General features: G+C 37.1%; 1 pseudogene; it reads right to left on the reverse strand.

The window, feature by feature from the left end:
• Window positions 1–523: 523 nt before the first annotated feature.
• LOC109072472 overlaps window positions 524–17,576 on the reverse strand; it is a 59,776-nt pseudogene continuing 42,723 nt past the window's right edge.

Consider the following 17,576-nt stretch of genomic DNA (forward strand, 5'->3'; position numbering starts at 1 on the left):
TAAAGTTACCCATAAAATCAAACATAGTTTATTAAATATAAATATATATATATATATATATATATATATACATATATATATATATATATATATATATATATTATTATTATTATTAGTAGTAGTAGTAGTAGTAGTAGTAGTACGGAATATGGAATTATTATGGTGTGTATTTTTTGTTTATTTGATATCCTAGATATGGATACGTTTCAGATTAATAAATATAATTTTAGCAGTCTTTATTGTTTGAAATAAAATTTTTCTTGAGCTCTATTTTCTTCTACATTAGAAATTGTAGAAACCCATTATTTTTTGTTTGGTAATATCATTCTGAATTTTACTCCTTATGGATAATGTAATTTATTAATACATCTTTTCTGCCCTGTAAAAAAAAAAAAAAAAAAAAAAAACTTCGACATCGACAATCGATTAATGCAAGCTGTCATATGATAAGTAATAACTAGTATAACCAATAGAGAGCGACAAAGGAACACATTAACAGTGTTCACACTGTTAGAAACATCTCTTTACATAAAACTACACACATTTTATTAATATAGTGCAGACCAGGACAGTTGAATAATTATGCAAATTACAAAAATACTTTGTTTAGTCCATTTTCAAAGGATTTCATAAAATAGGACATGCTTGAACTGGCAGATTAATGCATTAGAGGTTAATTCTGTAGTAAAATAATATAAGATTCAGAAAACGGAGAAAAATCTAACTAAACAATATAAAGCATCAAGTTTAGCAAGGAATGAGTTTGAGATACATTGTATAGACAGGTCAGTGTTAGTCCAATACAAGCTCAACAATGAGCTCCTCTCAAACTCTAAAATTCACCAATATACATTACATTCACTTGGTCTCTATAATGTCCGACAAACAGAAATGAATCTGTCTTCTCTAATATATGGACGATGATGCTGACAGTCTTTATGATGGAGGTGCGTCCAGTTTAATGTCCAGCTTAAAATAAACAAAATGCAGTGTAAATACCCATATGAATAACAAGACAAGGAATTTCAACTCCAACCACTTCACTTCATGTTTTCAAAAAGCTCCTTCACGTTTTGCATGTCCTCTTTCAACTTATCAGGGGCTTCTGTCTGTTCCAGCTTCTGAGAAACCTGTGGAGGCCGAGTTTTAAAAAGAAAAAGTCATGCTGCTGTATGATTACTTTGCTAAATCTGAATACTTCATCATTCCTGACCACCCAACTTTCAGATGATTTCTAGGGGAATACACAGTATCAAATCTCCTTTCAAAACAGGTTTTGAACATCCTGAACTAAAACAGGATGTGAAAGTGTTTGTTTACATTTTTCATTCGAGTGGCAAAATAGGTTTCCTTTATAGAATTTCGGTGGCTTTGATGTGCCAGAAAATCCTGTGAAACTTCTGTGAAGCTGCCACAAATGCACGAAAGAGTAGATGTGCGATGAGAACGCAAGATTCGTACCTTGGTGAAGTAGCGGAGCATGAATTTGCAGAGTTCTCGCAGAGCCACAGATTCATTGAACTCATTTTGATGTTTCTGATGAAGAAGGGGAATTAACATTTAGGCATTTTGCATTACGACCATCTTCCTATCAATACATTGTTTTATTTCTAGGTAGTGTTCGGCATATTGTACCTTTGACTCCTCTTGAAGAAATATTTTAAACTCTTGGCTGCTAATAGAAGACTGGTCCTTCACTAACTTGTAGTATGACTTCACTTCCTGTTTGTTCTGAGGGATGTCTTTGTCATAGAGTAGCTTATTGGTTGGTGAATGCTGCAGGAGAAAAGGGAGTCAGTAATCTCTGTGATATTCGCAGCTCTCCACGTTAGGCTTCAGTGGTTACCTTGTCCAGGTGTTGCTCAGCTAGGGAGAAGGAGTCCATGAAGGCCTGAGCGATGACGGACAGACAGCCGTCCAGGTGAGGCGTCTTTTCCAAGTCGCTGAACACAAAGTCAGGGTTCTTCAGGATGTTCACCCAGAAACGAAGTGGAACACTGATAGGGAAGTTAGAAAATCCATTTTAATTGTACATGAACATATAAACGTTAATAAATCTTGTGAAAAATTTGATATTAAGCAGCTGCTTGTGGAGCTGTGCGAAGTGTACTTCAATGAAAGTGTGTTATCCAGCACCTGTTTGTTTTCCAGATGTGGAGAACATCTGGATCTGAGATTTTTTTTCTCTCTGCTTGCACATCCAAGAAGTCGAAAAAGTACTTGATGATGGCCATTGGGGCCCTGCTGTTAGGCAATCCCAGATACTCCTGAACAGATTCTCCACAAAAGAATGGACTGCTACCTGGTGGACACAAGCAGCACATATTTCATATATAATGTGTACACTATCTATCTATCTATCTATCTATCTATCTATCTATCTAGCTTGTCTATCTGTCTGTCTGTCTGTCTATCTATCTATCTATTTGTCTGTCTGTCTGTCCATTCATCTATCTATCACAATATACAGTATATAATAAAATTCTCCTGTGTGTCAATTATTCTCACCTTAGTGGAGAGCAGCTTGGTGAGGTACATCTCTTTGAATTTTAGTGCTTTTTTCTCTGGATCTGCGCTCAAGTCTGTGTCAATATCTGGATCGACCTAGACCAATTAAAAAGTCCAGTTACTATGTGAATTTGAAACTGTCTTTCATATCATATTTATTTTTATATATAATCAAAGTTATTTTACAACGGTGTCTTCTTATATATACTGACAGTGGATCTAATAGAAATATGTAGGTTATTATGCCTCATTATAAGAAGAGGCAAAAAGCTTGGTGAAGAATATAAACACAAAGATTATTTTCAGATATACTTTAAAACGCTTCCTCTCATTAAAAAAGGAAGAAGCTGGCAAAACCGAAAGTATCACACACCCACATGCACTTCACTGCAGTGTGAATGAAATGGGCTAGTTGCATATCTTCCGGTTGTGCAAAACCCAAATTAAGATAACAGTCCATATAAAATCCCTTTTGCTAAAAACCACAGCACAGAAACAGAGAAATCCAAATATTACCTTCTATATGTTTACAGGATTTATAATATCACTTCAAATGCAAATAAAATCTACACTACACTGCTATTATTACTATACTATAAATGTTAACTGAGCAAGTGCATTTGAAACTTACGTATGTTTGGGTCTGGTGAATGAATTAAATACACTAATGTTAATCCCACAGACTGTATAAAAACATGGACGTTGTGTCTGTGACATCACCCGTAGACTCCTGAAGAGCGTTTTTGAAGCTCAAAGTGTGCAGAGCGGGCCATCGCCATCTTGGCAGCATGACTCTTCCAGATAATGGAAAATGGGCAAAAACGCGGGAGCTGATTGCTGAAGCCACGCCCACCTAGCTCAACGGCAGTGTCAGCAGCGGCAATCCACCTGTCACTCAAGTGGCCACACCCTTAATTATACAGAACTTTAAGGCTTAATATAATTTAAACGGATGAGTTATAAAAAAATTCACCCCCTCACAGTTCTCATGAAGGGCAAAATTAGCTATTTAGACCAAAATCATTTTTTTAACCAGGCTGTTTTTTTTTGCTGTACTGCTGACTCCCCTTTGCAGCCAGCCTCTAGCGACCAGTTAAAACGACATGAGAGAGAGCGGGACTCCTTGTTGGCTTCATGAGAGAGAGCGGGAAGTTGCCGCTCAGTTAATCCCTGCTGTTAACAAGATTTTTCGATCGCAGAGGCTGCGAGTACTAGGGCTGAATGATTAATTGCATTTGCGATAATATCACGATATGAAAAAAACAAGATTTTTCAATCGCAGAGGCTGCGATTATACGGTCACGTGACACGCAAGAGTAAAGAGGTGTGTTCGACTGGATTTGAAGATCGATCGGTGTATGACATCAAAGTATGGCGAGAGAAAGCACAAGGAGACGTATGCTCTCTCATAGCTCTCACAGTAATTTGATGATACACACCCATCGGTCAAATCAGCGCAGCTTCAAGTCGAACACATCTAATCGGTGTTCAGAGGAAGCATCAAGTCGGCACGCTACAGTGTTGCCATGTCCGCGGTTTGTGGAACCCCTCTATAAAACGCGTATTTTACCCCCTGGAATACAGGTGGACCCCCCCTCGAAACACGATTGGGCTAGTTTTGAGTATATAATATGAATGCATGTATTCAAAATGGCACATTGAAATTACTCAAGCAGTAGCAGTGTTACGGTGCATTTCATTACTGAAGACTTTCGACCTTAAAATAATATATATAATAAGGATATAGGCTATTCTTATTTATTTATTTAAAGTCTTTCTAAAGCAGTGCTTCTCAAAGTGTGGGCGAACATGCCATCAGCAGAAAAAGAAAATAAATAAATCAGTAAACAGCCAAAGGACATAACTTAGAATGGGAGATGGATCAGTTTGTGAAAGAGAAGAAAAAAGCCATAGATGATGTCGCACAGACTCAGGCAGATGCTGGTCATTCAAAAGCTAAATGCAGAAAAAATGACGAGGCAAATCTTGCTCTCGGATTTAACTCACTGTGTCTATACCAGACATGCAGCAACAGCTCTACTGTACACTGGATGCGACAAAGCGACCGTTGCAAATCCTTTGTGTCAGTATGTCATAAATAGAACAAGGCATCAGTTTAATGTTGGGTTTTGTCATGCCGCGTCCAGTGTAGACAGCGTTACTGGGTTCTACTGTAGTTTGCCGCTCGTGTCCGGTGTAGACACAGTGTTTAATGTCGTTGGTGAGGAGGAAAGCCTGTGTGTGTCCTATGCCTTTAGCGGACAAATAACAGAGAGAATAAAAATAATAACAGTTATTCTCTCTATGCTATTTTTCAAGTGAGGCAGGTGTTTTTTTCCTGTAGGTTTTTTAAACTAAAAAAGCATTAATTTTTCATGTTTAGTGAAATTACTTGGCGAGACCAAGAAAGTTTGAGAACCACTGGTCTAAAGTTAACAGACAGTTTATAAAAAGTGCAGTCCACATGTTTACCTATGTTTATTACAATGACTTGAATTACCTAAGTAAGTACTGTGGTAAAGCAACAGATTTGTTTTTATTTTTCTGCAATCTACTTTAGGTTGTGTGATTTGTATATTAATGTTTACACCAGGCTTATTTGTCAGTGCTTTATGTTGTCACAATTATGACATGCTTACAAGGCTGGAAGTTCAACAAATCAGTCAATATACTACTGTGATTGTAGTTGTTTAATAAAAATCATGCATCACCTAATTTCATCGTAACATAGGCCTGGCCTACAGAATATAACATTTCTGTTTAATCTATCTAATATTGTGTTGGTCAGACTATACAGTGATTTTTTAGCTTGTCTTTGTATTGTTCAACAAAATGCAATTAGATTATTTTCCAAAATCATTCAGCCCTAGTGTACACACAGCTACATAATGTTTTTTTACTTACCGATTATGTAAATGTACAAATTTCTTTTTCTCAAAAATGTTTGTATTACATTGATTTTTTTAAATGAGGTCTGCGATTTATCCTCAGAAATATCTATTTCTCAATTGTACACATACATCAGTCTCACACACATCAATTTGTCACAACATATTCAAAACAAAACATAATAAAAAAAAAAGTTAACAATTCATCAAACATATTTTTTTAAATAAAAATGAAACGAAAAAAAAAAAGAGCTGTAAAATGGTACAACTAATACATGACTAATTTTAATATTTGTTTTATCTGATAATTAATGCAAAATAAATCATAAAAATATACATGCGCTGCTTATAGACAGTTAATGATTTATGCTGCAGATCTTTCACAAAACAGATGAACATTGATAAAAACACACACGAATGCAAACACTGATATTTTAATTAATGCAAACCTACCATAATTATATTACATTAAATTGTACAATTACAGTTATAAACTGTTATCAAATAAAGTTAATAAAACATACATGCTTTATCAGAAATGTCTGAACATCTAGTTTGACAGTCAGAAACGATATATGATCTTTTAGATAACCGTCAGAACAAAATCAGCTCTCCGAAAATGTACAGTATTGCACATTTGAGTGGTTTGTGTTTGAATGAAAAGATCCCTGTGGACTGATTAACCGCTGACGCTGAACCGCATAATTAACAGAAGAAAGAATAAAGCAATCTCCGCTATGTATCTTGGTGAATTTCCACACAGAGGTACGCAACAATGTAGGGAGGATATTTTCTCATGTCTTTGATATACCACTATCCGCTGTTTAATTCGAAAAACGTTAATTATATCCATCTAGCCAAGTTTCGTATGTATGTTTACCTTACAGTAATGCGAGCATCGCAAGACCGGAAGTAAGTATGCACACACTCGTGTCGCCAAAGCTCAGTGGCGCCATCTTGTGCACCGAGCCCATAGCATCTAGATATAACACATGAACTCTCAATAATACAGTTTTCTCAGTTACTTTGTTGCATTTCTCGAATCATCCTTAATATTTGCAAAGAAGTATGTGCATTTCTCAAAACAATTCGTACAAACAGCACCACATAATAGCAGGGCTCCAAACAAAAAAATCGAGTAAGGAGCCATTGGCTCCTATAAGAAAAAAACTTAGGAGCCAAATCATTTTTTTTAGGTGCCACAGAATAAACGTGCTTTATTTATTTTACGATTATTATTATTTATTTATTTACATTTCAACATTTCAATCATACTGTCATGTGTTTATGTCTCATCCTTTTCTTGACTTTATCAGCATTTTAATCCATCTTGTAGATGACCTGGGAACTAAGGTTCACTTAAAATGGGAACTAAATGTCTTTTCCAGCTTGAAATCTACAGTCCACAAAGAATTGTTCATTACACAGAATCTGTACCAGTATCATGGAGCATAAGCATCACTTGGCCACTGAGTGTAGCTTGGGCTCCTCCTCAGTGCTTCCTGTAAATGTTGTCATCCACTCTTAAAAATAAAGGTGCTTCACGATGACAAAGAAAAACCTTTTTTGTCTAAATGGTATCATAAAGAACCTTTAACTTCTGAAGAACCTTTACGTTTCACAAAAGATTCTTTGTGGCGAAAGAAGGCTCTCCAGAGATTATAAAGAAAGAGATGGTTCTTTAAAAAACCCTTGGACTGAATGCTTCTTTGTGGAACCAAAAATGGTTCTGTGAAGAACCTTTTAAGCACCTTTATTTTTTAGCTGACTGATGAGCTTATTAACACTGAATGGTTATTCTGAGGTAAACATATATTACATTGCAGTGTTTACAAGCTTTACAGGTTTTCCGCAGTTTGAAACACTGAATGCGCTTTTACATGAGACATTTCAGTAAGTTGTACTGTAGGATCTCTTATAAAATAGCCCACCTTTTGATGTTAATTCATGTTCACTATGTACAATATTAGTAAAGAGAAAGATTAAATGGGTTCACTTGCCCTCGAACTGAGGCGCTAAAGCGACGCGCCTGCCCCATTAAAGAGCGCCAAAGCAGTATCTATTGTTTGAATTTCGTTATGAATTCGGAATAATTTTAAAGCTGGTACTTTTTATTAAAAAGTGACAAAGCACAGAGCTTTTTGCGATTACTGGACGGCAGTTGCACTTCAAATAATGAACACAGACCAAGATCTTGTTTAGAAGAAGCCATATTATTATTGCCAATATCCACACAGCTGACAGCTTTACCTGCTCAAGTTTGTTCAAGTTGTGCACGAAATAGACGCTGTATTTTCTGCACTTTCTCTTCTTACGTCTCCGTCATTTCTCTCTCGCTGCGTTTATCAGACTGTGTGCGTCAGCACTGATGTGCGGCAGAGAAGAGGACTGTCTGAAACTCTCTTTTTCCACTAAAACTTTAGCCCTAATCGGACGGGACTAGTTTTCTAAACTACGTTTGAGTTTCGATTTTTACCACCTGACGTCTGCGATTTTCATGTACCAATTCGGACGGGACTAACATCTCCGTGTTTATTACAGAGGTGGGAGGGTCTGTTTTGTGCATCTTGGGCGTCACATAGATCACGCGCTCTGTATGCGTGCATTGCATATAGTCATTCGGATTGATTACCATTAGTATTATTACACAATAAATACAAAATGGCTAGTATAGACCATGTTAATGTGTGGTTTCTTTAGTTTAACTTTTGTTTGTTTTTTGTTTTTTTGTAGTAGGCTAAACCCATGTTTAATTTTCATAAAGGGACACCTGTAATTAAAACATTATGTAACTGAGTGCATAAATGAACGTGAGTAATCTTACCTGATGCTGATATTACAATAGCCAATACTTGATCTGGCTCTTCATTTTATTATTTTTATTTTTTTATTACTTCTCTGCCGGGAAGCAAATATATCAAACATGCGCGCGGTAAGAGCATCTACGGTAATTCACGTTGGCAAAAACAGACAAGGAAACGCGTTGTGAAATAAAATATCACCGGCAATCACAGATATTCGCATTCGGACGGGATTAGTTTTCTCAGAGGATCACTGAGTTTGCTGAAAAACAGTAGGTAATTTGCTCTGGAATTATCACATAGGTTGTGTGAGAAAAACACAGACGTGGCAGATTCGGAAGGGGTTAAAATCACCAAGTACGTCTGTGAAACACAGATTTCTCTAACGACCCCCTGTAAAACTAGTCCCGTCCGAATAGGGCTTTTGATGCGCATCGTCTCAGTTTAATACGTGAACATAACAAAAGATTTGATCGCAAAAACAATTAGGAAGAAAGGCATTACATTCAAATTTTTAAGTTATAACATGTAAATATATACCCAGATAGCAATAACACTCGGACTGATTCTGGCTGAAATGCGTCTCTGTCGGTTCAGTCTCGGCATCGGTGAGAAGATAATAGGCCAGAGCCTGCAAGTGAGTGTGCTGTCTTATGCCTCTTTCTGTTACTTTGTCTATGTCTTCTGACCGGCACCTCGGAAGGTGTGCATATGCATGTTTATTTTAATGAACATATCAGTGCCATCAGAATGAAAAGTCCTTGTGTCATTGATCTTAAACAAGAGAGTCAAAATGCTTAGTCATGCTGTCAATATTACAGTGCACTCTGTTAGTATTACCTGATGTAAACTGTAGTAACATTTTGGATGACAGTTACTGTATTGAACAGTATGCCATATGCTTACGTATGCTATATATTCATTTCAAAATACAAATTTACACATTACTGTATGTGGGATATTGACTGAAAGATCATGAAAATAAAAAAAAAGTCCATTGGCAGAATTTGTAACTCTTGTGTTTTCCTCTATATATATAGTATATGTCTATATAGTAGATGAACCTTTGAGCTATTTCAGAGTAATTGTTTATCATTGGTTGATCTTCATTCTCTTCATTAGTGAAAGTCAAGATTCACTTGCACAGTTCATGCCAAATTTACAAAAAGTCTAATAATAATGTGTCAAAAATGTGCTTGACAGTTTATGACAACTAGATGAACCATTTTGCATTTAATGACTTATATGATGAACTGGCCTCATTATGTTTTTGAGGGGTAAGACTATTGCACAAAAAACTATATATTACATTATGAGCAACATGACATCAGCAACTGATAATGTATGAAACCACAGATAAATGTTCATAATCAACTGCATAAATGTACCAAAGCAATCGCAATTTGTTCAAAAGAATGAGAAACTGGTTTTATGATGTGTACAAATAAGATGATGTGGAGGTTGTACAAGTAGTTTTGAGAATTTCATTTCTGATTTGAGAAATGCACCAAAGTGACTGAGAAAAACTGTAACATGTGGAGGAAAACACAAAACAGTCACTTGACAGATCATTAGGTGTGTCAGTGCACTGAGAAGGACACAGCAAAACAAACACTGTACAGAAGTATACATGCCCTATGGGAACTCACCAAATGGAAGTACTTGACAGAGAAGTTCTCATCATCTGTCAAACAAAACACCATAATGATGAGTAAATAAGCAAAGTCAAGCTGATACTGGCCCGACAATCATTATTGATTGCAGATGCAGATAGGATGCGTTACAGTACTAAATCTCTCCTGTGGTTACAGTGGGTTTGAGTGGAACTTAAAATGGCCACATGTCAGCACCCAAATTTGCACAATGCAGATGTACTCCAACATATACCATAAACAAGATTTCCAGGACCTCCAGCAGAAATATAGGCAAACAACATCAAAAATACAGCAGTATATTTCATTATACACATGGTGTACTTTTTATCCCTGTGTTCCCCAAACCCGTCTTGAGTGTTTGCTGCTAAAAAGCTATTTTTTTGGTACATCTGACCATAGAAGCCAGTCCCATTTGAAATTCCAGTTGTGTCTGATAACTGAATATGCTGGAGTTTGTTTTTGGATGAGCTAGGAGAATTATATATATATATATATATATATATATTTTTTTTTTTTTTACCACGGGTGCCGATATTTTTGGCCATGACTGTATATCAATAACTTCATGAAAGTTATAAAAGGCTTCCAGAAACTGTCTGTGGTACATACAGTAAACAGGACAAGAGACTCCACCAACAGATATAACACATGGTATAAAGAGACAAAGACAACCGATAACACCACTTCCTTTACACAAGGCCAAATTTCATCCTTGGGCTTTAGTGTGAGAAGGCTGCCTTAGAGTTTAAACTCTTTGTTAATAGCTCTAGTTCAGCTTGACAAGTTCAATAGAAGAGATAGTTCACCCCAAAATGGTAATATTCTAATTATCTACTCATCATCAAGTCATTTCAAGCCCACATGACTTTATTTTGTGTGTGGAAAACAAAGTGATGTTTAGCAGACTGTTAACGCTGCTCTCTTACATATAGAGAAATTAGATGGGGGGCCAGTGTCTGTCAAGCTCCAAAAAGCACCATAAACAATCATAAAATCACTATATTTATATATCTGATCAAATGATAGCTTGTGTGAGGAATACACTGAAATTTCAGACTTTCATCATTTCTTTTCAGCTATTTTACACCATTCTTTTTTATTGTATGGAAAATTAAGTTTGTATATTCTGATGAAATACTTCTTGTATGTTTAAAGGAGAAAGAAAGTCCTAGAGGTTTATTATAACATTATATGTTACAATACTGAATGTTTTGTAGAGTGGGTGGGGTGTTTGCAAAGCTACAGTATTGTGGTGAGCTGAATGGATTTTTGTAGTTGTCACTTATACAGGTATTAACACTCAAAATGCAAACCTATTTTAAGTACAATAATAAAGTAGCAACAACAGCAAAAGCAAAATAAACCACCCAGAATGTATTGATTGTGATATTGTTTCAGTTTGTGGATGACGGGAGGACTGTGACTCACCCTTTACACTGCTCTGAGACCTCAGCGGTGCATGTACTTTTCTTGTGATAACTTTAATGCATGATCCATCTCCAACCTGGATGGAAACACATATTTAAAAAAACACAAACTCTGGAAAAGCAGAGAAAATAACTATTGTGCTGCAGTAGTCTATGGGTGTATTATAGGTTTGCACGACAGTTTAGCATAGTCTGGGTTTATTTGGCCTTGTGATACCAGCTTTGCAAGTGAAAGGTCAATCTCAAGCAGCTTGAATAAAGCTACTGTAACAGAGAACATACAAATACTGAGCAAGACAGTAAGACAAACTTCTTTTGTAGTCTTTTATCTGTTAAATTTCTATTCAAATTTCTATTGTTTTATTTTATAGAGATGTGATTGGTGAAAGAAAATGTGATTGGTCATTTCCTTTTGTCACTGTTTTTAAGGTGTTGCTATGTGGCTGCTGGGGTGTTCAATGGGTGGTTTCTTAAGGGTCCACTGAAGTGCCTTGAAATATGCAGCAGTACTGAATGAATTGATGTAATTCGACTCAAGCAGCCCCACCCCTCTTTTTACATAGGCAATAGCGTTTCATTTATATCACAGCTCGGCCAGAGCCATTGGTTAAGCTTGATAAAGCCACATTTGACATCCACAGTGTAATAACTAGGGATGCACTGATCCAATACTCAGGATCGGTAACGGCTCTGATACTGGCATTTTATGCCGGATTGGGTATCGGTCAGACGAGACCGATCCAAATCCGATATTGTGCGTATACTATTCTGTGTTATTGTTGAGCCCCACAAAAGGCACAAAAACATTATAAAGCTCCAAAACGTTTTCATGCACTATATTTCAAGTGTTCTGAAGCTGTTCTGTAGTTGATGTGAGGTACAGATTAATATTAAAGTCATTAAATTCAAGTTCACATAAACTCTTCCCTCCGCTGTTCAGCAATCAAACTATGTGTGGCGTTCGGTTACTACAGTCAAAACGACGAAGCTCTCTTCAGGAGCGCACCCTAAGTGAGGTTTAAAACTGTTCACAGAAAAGGCTCAATAAACTAACACACAGATTCAATACACTACATATCAATATCTCTTCCCTTTGTACTAGTGATGTCCGGTTCGAGAACGAATAGTTCGATTTAACCGGTTCTTCTTAGTGAACCGGTTGAACCAGTTCACCAAATCGGACCGAATCATTTGAAACATTAATCCACAAATTACGTCATTCACTTTTTTAATGTGGCTGACACTCCCTCGGAGTCTAAATTAGCCAATAACAGTACACTAACTGAACTGCTGTGAAGAGTGAAAATGAACATGAGCAGAACAGCATGTGTGTTATACTAACTTTTCTATATGGAGTTGAAGGGCTGCGCAGCCTTTGCACTGTTTTTTCTTGGATGTATTTTCCAACAATACAAAGAGTTTAGACTTATTCACTTTTATTTGTAAATAAAATATTTCACTAGATTTTATAAAATCATTGTGCACCCGTGATTTTTCTAGAATCTAGAGTATCTTTTGCAGCTGAATTATCCACTAACCTAGTTTATAATAGTATTTTTGTCACAGATTATGATTATATATTTTTCACAAAACACACAAAACAGTAAAATGAAGTTGTCTATATGTAGTAGATTGTGTTTAACACACAAAAGAGTGATGATCAGGTCAACACAGAGAAGTATAGAAATTCTACATTGATTTAAAAAAACTGCGCTGCTATCGGATTGGATCGGTATCGGCAGATTCTCTGTATTTTCAGTATCGGAACGGATCGGTTGTGAAAAAAATGGTATGGTTGCATCCCTAGTAATAACTCCTTTAGACACTATATGAAACTGTTACTAAAGCAAAACTAAAGTAAGAGACTGTAAGGTTTGAATGCTTATACAGTATCTTCTAAATGTGATTTTTTAATTGTTTTGGCTCACACTAGCTTACACAAAACCTTAAAGGGATAGTTCACCCAAAAATGAAAATTATGTAATTAATGACTCACCCTCATGTCGTTCCAAACCCGTAAGACCTCCGTTCATCTTCGGAACACAGTATAAGATATTTATATTTAGTCCGAGAGCTTTCTGTCCCTCCATTGAGAATGTATGTACGGTATAACTGTCCACGTCCAGAAAGGTAATAAAAACATCTTCAAAGTAGTCCATGTGACATCAGAGGGTCCGTTAGAATTTTTGAAGCATTGAAAATACCATTTTGTTCCAAAAATATCAAAAACTACGACTTTATTCAGCATTGACTTCTCTCCCGGGGTCTGTTATAGGAGCGCGTTCACAACACTGCAGTTTAGTGATATCCGGTTCGCTAACTAATCACTCGATGTAACCGATCTTCTTGAACCAGTTCACCAAATCGAACTGAATCGTTTGAAACGGTTCGCGTCAACAATAAGATTAATCCACAAATGACTAAGCTGTTAACTTTTTTTAACATGGCTGACACTCCCTCTGAGTTCAAATAAACCAATATCCCGGAGTAATTCATTTACTCAAACAGTACACTGACTGGAACTGCTGTGAAGCGAGAACTGAAGATGAACACCGAGCCGAGCCAGATAACGAACGAAACATTGACTCGTTCTCGAGTCAAGAACCGGTTTGCATTTTTCCGCAAAAAAATTCAATTGATATGAAATAAAGTTCTTTTCCGCGAACCGGTTCCATCTGACATTACAAAACAATGTAAAGTCTGCCGAAAACAGTTCACCAGTTCTTTTCGCTCGACGTAATGACTTCATTGGCGATGATTGCCCCTTGATTCAAGCCTTCGGTTTACCCGCGCTCATAACATTAGCACAGAATCAGTTCAGAATCATCACCAAAGAACCAGTTCGGTTCAGACCGCGCTGTGTGTCAGGATGAATCACGCATGCGCAGTATCATCAGCTCCTTGGTTCTCGAACCGGACGCGTCGACAGAAACGGTTCTTGACTCGAGAACGAGTCAATGTTTCGTTCCTTATCTGGCTCGGCTCGGTGTTCATCTTCATTTCTCTCTTCACAGCAGTTCAGTCAGTCAAGAAGATCCGGTTACATCGAGTGATTCGTTCGTGAACCGGATATCACTAAACTGCAGTGTTGTGAACGCGCTCATAACAGACCCGGGAGAAGTCAATGCTGAATAAAAGTCGTAGTTTTTTGATATTTTTGGAACAAAATGTATTTTCGATGCTTCAAAAAATTCTAACGGACCCTCTGATGTCACATGGACTACTTTGAAGATGTTTTATTACCTTTCTGGACGTGGACAGTATACCGTACAATACATTCTCAATGGAGGGGACAGAAAGCTCTCGGACTAAATCTAAAATATCTTATACTGTGTTCCGAAGATGAACGGAGGTCTCACGGGTTTGGAACGACATGAGGGTGAGTCATTAATGACATAATTTTCATTTTTGGGTGAACTATCCCTTTAAGGGTAACATATTCATACTAAAAGCCAAAACTATTTTGATTTGATGGGGACTTTAACAGCTCAAAGGCCTGTTCACACCAAGGATGATAACTATAATGATAATAATAATAATAATAATAATAACAACTGTAAACTTATAATAATCATTTTAATTTTATGAGAGTAGTGGCACAGAGGAATGATATCAATCAAATAAGGTATCATATAAGGTGATTTTAAGGTGTCTTAAGGTATCTTAAAGGGGTCATGAACTGCCTTTTTGTACATAAAAAAAAAAAAAAAAAAAAAAAAAAAAAACAAATTTAGAAGTAAAACAGGCTATTTTTCTGTCCAATTTTTACACCCCCCTTCATCAGAACGCTCCGTTTTGGAATAGGTGTTTTAGCAGCGATTGTAGAACTTCAGAAGTAAGCGCGACCCACTGCCTATGATATGGCTTTACAGTTGTGTATGTTTTTGACAGGCCTACATCCTACACAGATGGATGCTGCTGGTCATTTTAGGTTAAAACCGCATAATAATAGGGCAGTGCAAAGACTGGTTTTTCCACAACTTGTCACTACACAGAGCCATCTTTATCATTTAGTTTCCTGCATAGACCTGCATTCACACTCTCATTATTAAAGGGTCATAAGATGTTGCTAAAAATAACATTATTTTGTGTATTTGGTGTAATGAAATGTGTTTATGCATTTTAAGGTTCAAAAAACACATTATTTTCCATATACTGTATATTATTGTTTCTCCTCTATGCCCCGCCCTTCTGAAATGCATCGTTTTTTTAAAACAAAGCTCATCGCGGTCGGAAAAGCAAGGTGTGCTCTGATTGGCCAGCTATCCAGTGCGTTGTGATTGGCCGAATGCCTCAAGCGTGTGACGGAAATGTTACGCCCCTTACTATACTATACTGTGATGCTGTGTCCCTGTCGAACACCGGGCAAGACAAAAACAATAAAACCCTTTACAAACAAGCCATTTGCTTGCATCCAGTGGGGACATAATTACAGATTATAATGACTTATACTGTCTTTTTACATGTTGCGTTGCATCACACCACGTAAACATAAAACCATGTCTGCATCTATGATTGGAGAAATGACAAAAAACAAGCGCTACTCTAAACTGCTCAAAACTCACGTTTAAATCATCAGTGGCAAATCCTTTAAAGGGGTCATATGATGTGATTTACATTTTTCCTTTCTCTTTGGAGTGTTACAAGCTCTTGGTGCATAAAGGAAGATCTGTAAAGTTGGCAAAGATAAAGTCTCAAGGTCCAAAGAGATATTTCTTTATACAAGTTAAGACTCTGCCACACCCCACTAAACGCTCGTTCTACAACGCCCCTCACATATCTACGTCACTATGTGGGAAATATTTGCGTCAATGTCCCCCAAATGTTCACGCAAAGAAAAGAAGGCGATGGTTTCAGTAACGGCAGTTTATGTGTTGAAGGCAGTCATGTCAGGCGAGATGCTGTGTGTATCTAGGCGAAAGCAAAAGCACTTTTTGGCCTTCCGAAAGTAGATGCATTTAGGATTCTTTAATATTACTTACAACAGAACAGCAACGCATTTTATGGACGACTGTTTCGTGAACCAGAGAAGGTAATTCTGACTTTGCTATGACAATCTGGACAAACTTCTGAATAAGCTACTGTAAGCATGTTTTGTTATTATTTTAAATATTTGCTGTTGACTGATAAAATGCGAAGTTTTGCGCGTCGTGTATGTGTGTGTGTGTGTGTGTGTGTGTGTGTGTGTGAGAGAGAGAGAGAGACAGGGTCACACAGTGGAGTCAGCTGTCTTAACCATCAGTTGCTTGTATAGCCTACTGCAAACACATACGAGCTTCATCACTGTGTCTGTCACGCAACTCTGTTCCCCTTTTCGGGCTTGAACTGATGGCAAAACTAAGAACATTATTAACTGTCTTAACATTTATTTTGAAAGATGAAGCTCACGATTATGGAAAGGGGCGTTACATTTCTGACGAGTGCTTGCAGTAGCCGGGCAATCACAATGCACTGGTCCATTTTGGCCAATATCAGAGCAGACTGCGCTTGTCAGAAGAAGGGACTTACAGAAAATGACGCGTGTTGACAGAGGCGGGGGCATAGAGGACCTACATTATGTCACAGTATTTGAAAATAATGTGTTTTTGGAACATTAAAGCATGTCAACATATTCTGTTTCACCAAATACACAAAATAATGATCTTTAAAAAAGCATCATATGACCCCTTTTAATATGTAAACGTACTTACAGACTTACAGACTGTGAGCCAGCATTGTAGTTTACTCTCCCAGGATCAGGAAACAGTCCTCCATAAAATGCACACATCTGAATATTTAGGTTGAACTGTTGATTCTGGAACAGCGTTGAAATACAACTTAACCACTGATTTCTAGTCCTGTCCTCTTTTGGAAGACCAAACAAAGTAGTTTTACTTTCAAAACGAAACACACAGTGTCTCCACAACATGGCGCTGGCAGCAACAGCTAGAATAAAAGTTACGCCTTCTTTCTTTGGTGAACATTTGGGCAGCGTTATGTAAATCTTTCCACATCGTGACGTGGACATGTGTGGACGTGTTTAAACGAGGCATTTTAATGGGGCGTGGACAAGTCTTAACTTTTATAAAGAATATTTCTTTGGATTCGAGACCTTAGTCATTGCAACTTTAGGGATCTTATCTATTCACGAACAGCTTGTAACACTCCAAAGAGAAAGGAAAACTTGAAATTGCATCATATGACTCCTTTAAGCTACTACAGTACGTGTGTGAATTGGTGGGGGGGGCTAAACAGGCATTGATCTTCTTCTGCAGAGGCAGTGTTCATTAAGTTCATAAAGTGGCACATTCCACAAGC

The sequence above is a fragment of the Cyprinus carpio genome, chromosome B4 (assembly GCF_018340385.1).
Source record: "Cyprinus carpio isolate SPL01 chromosome B4, ASM1834038v1, whole genome shotgun sequence".
NCBI lineage: Eukaryota > Metazoa > Chordata > Actinopteri > Cypriniformes > Cyprinidae > Cyprinus > Cyprinus carpio.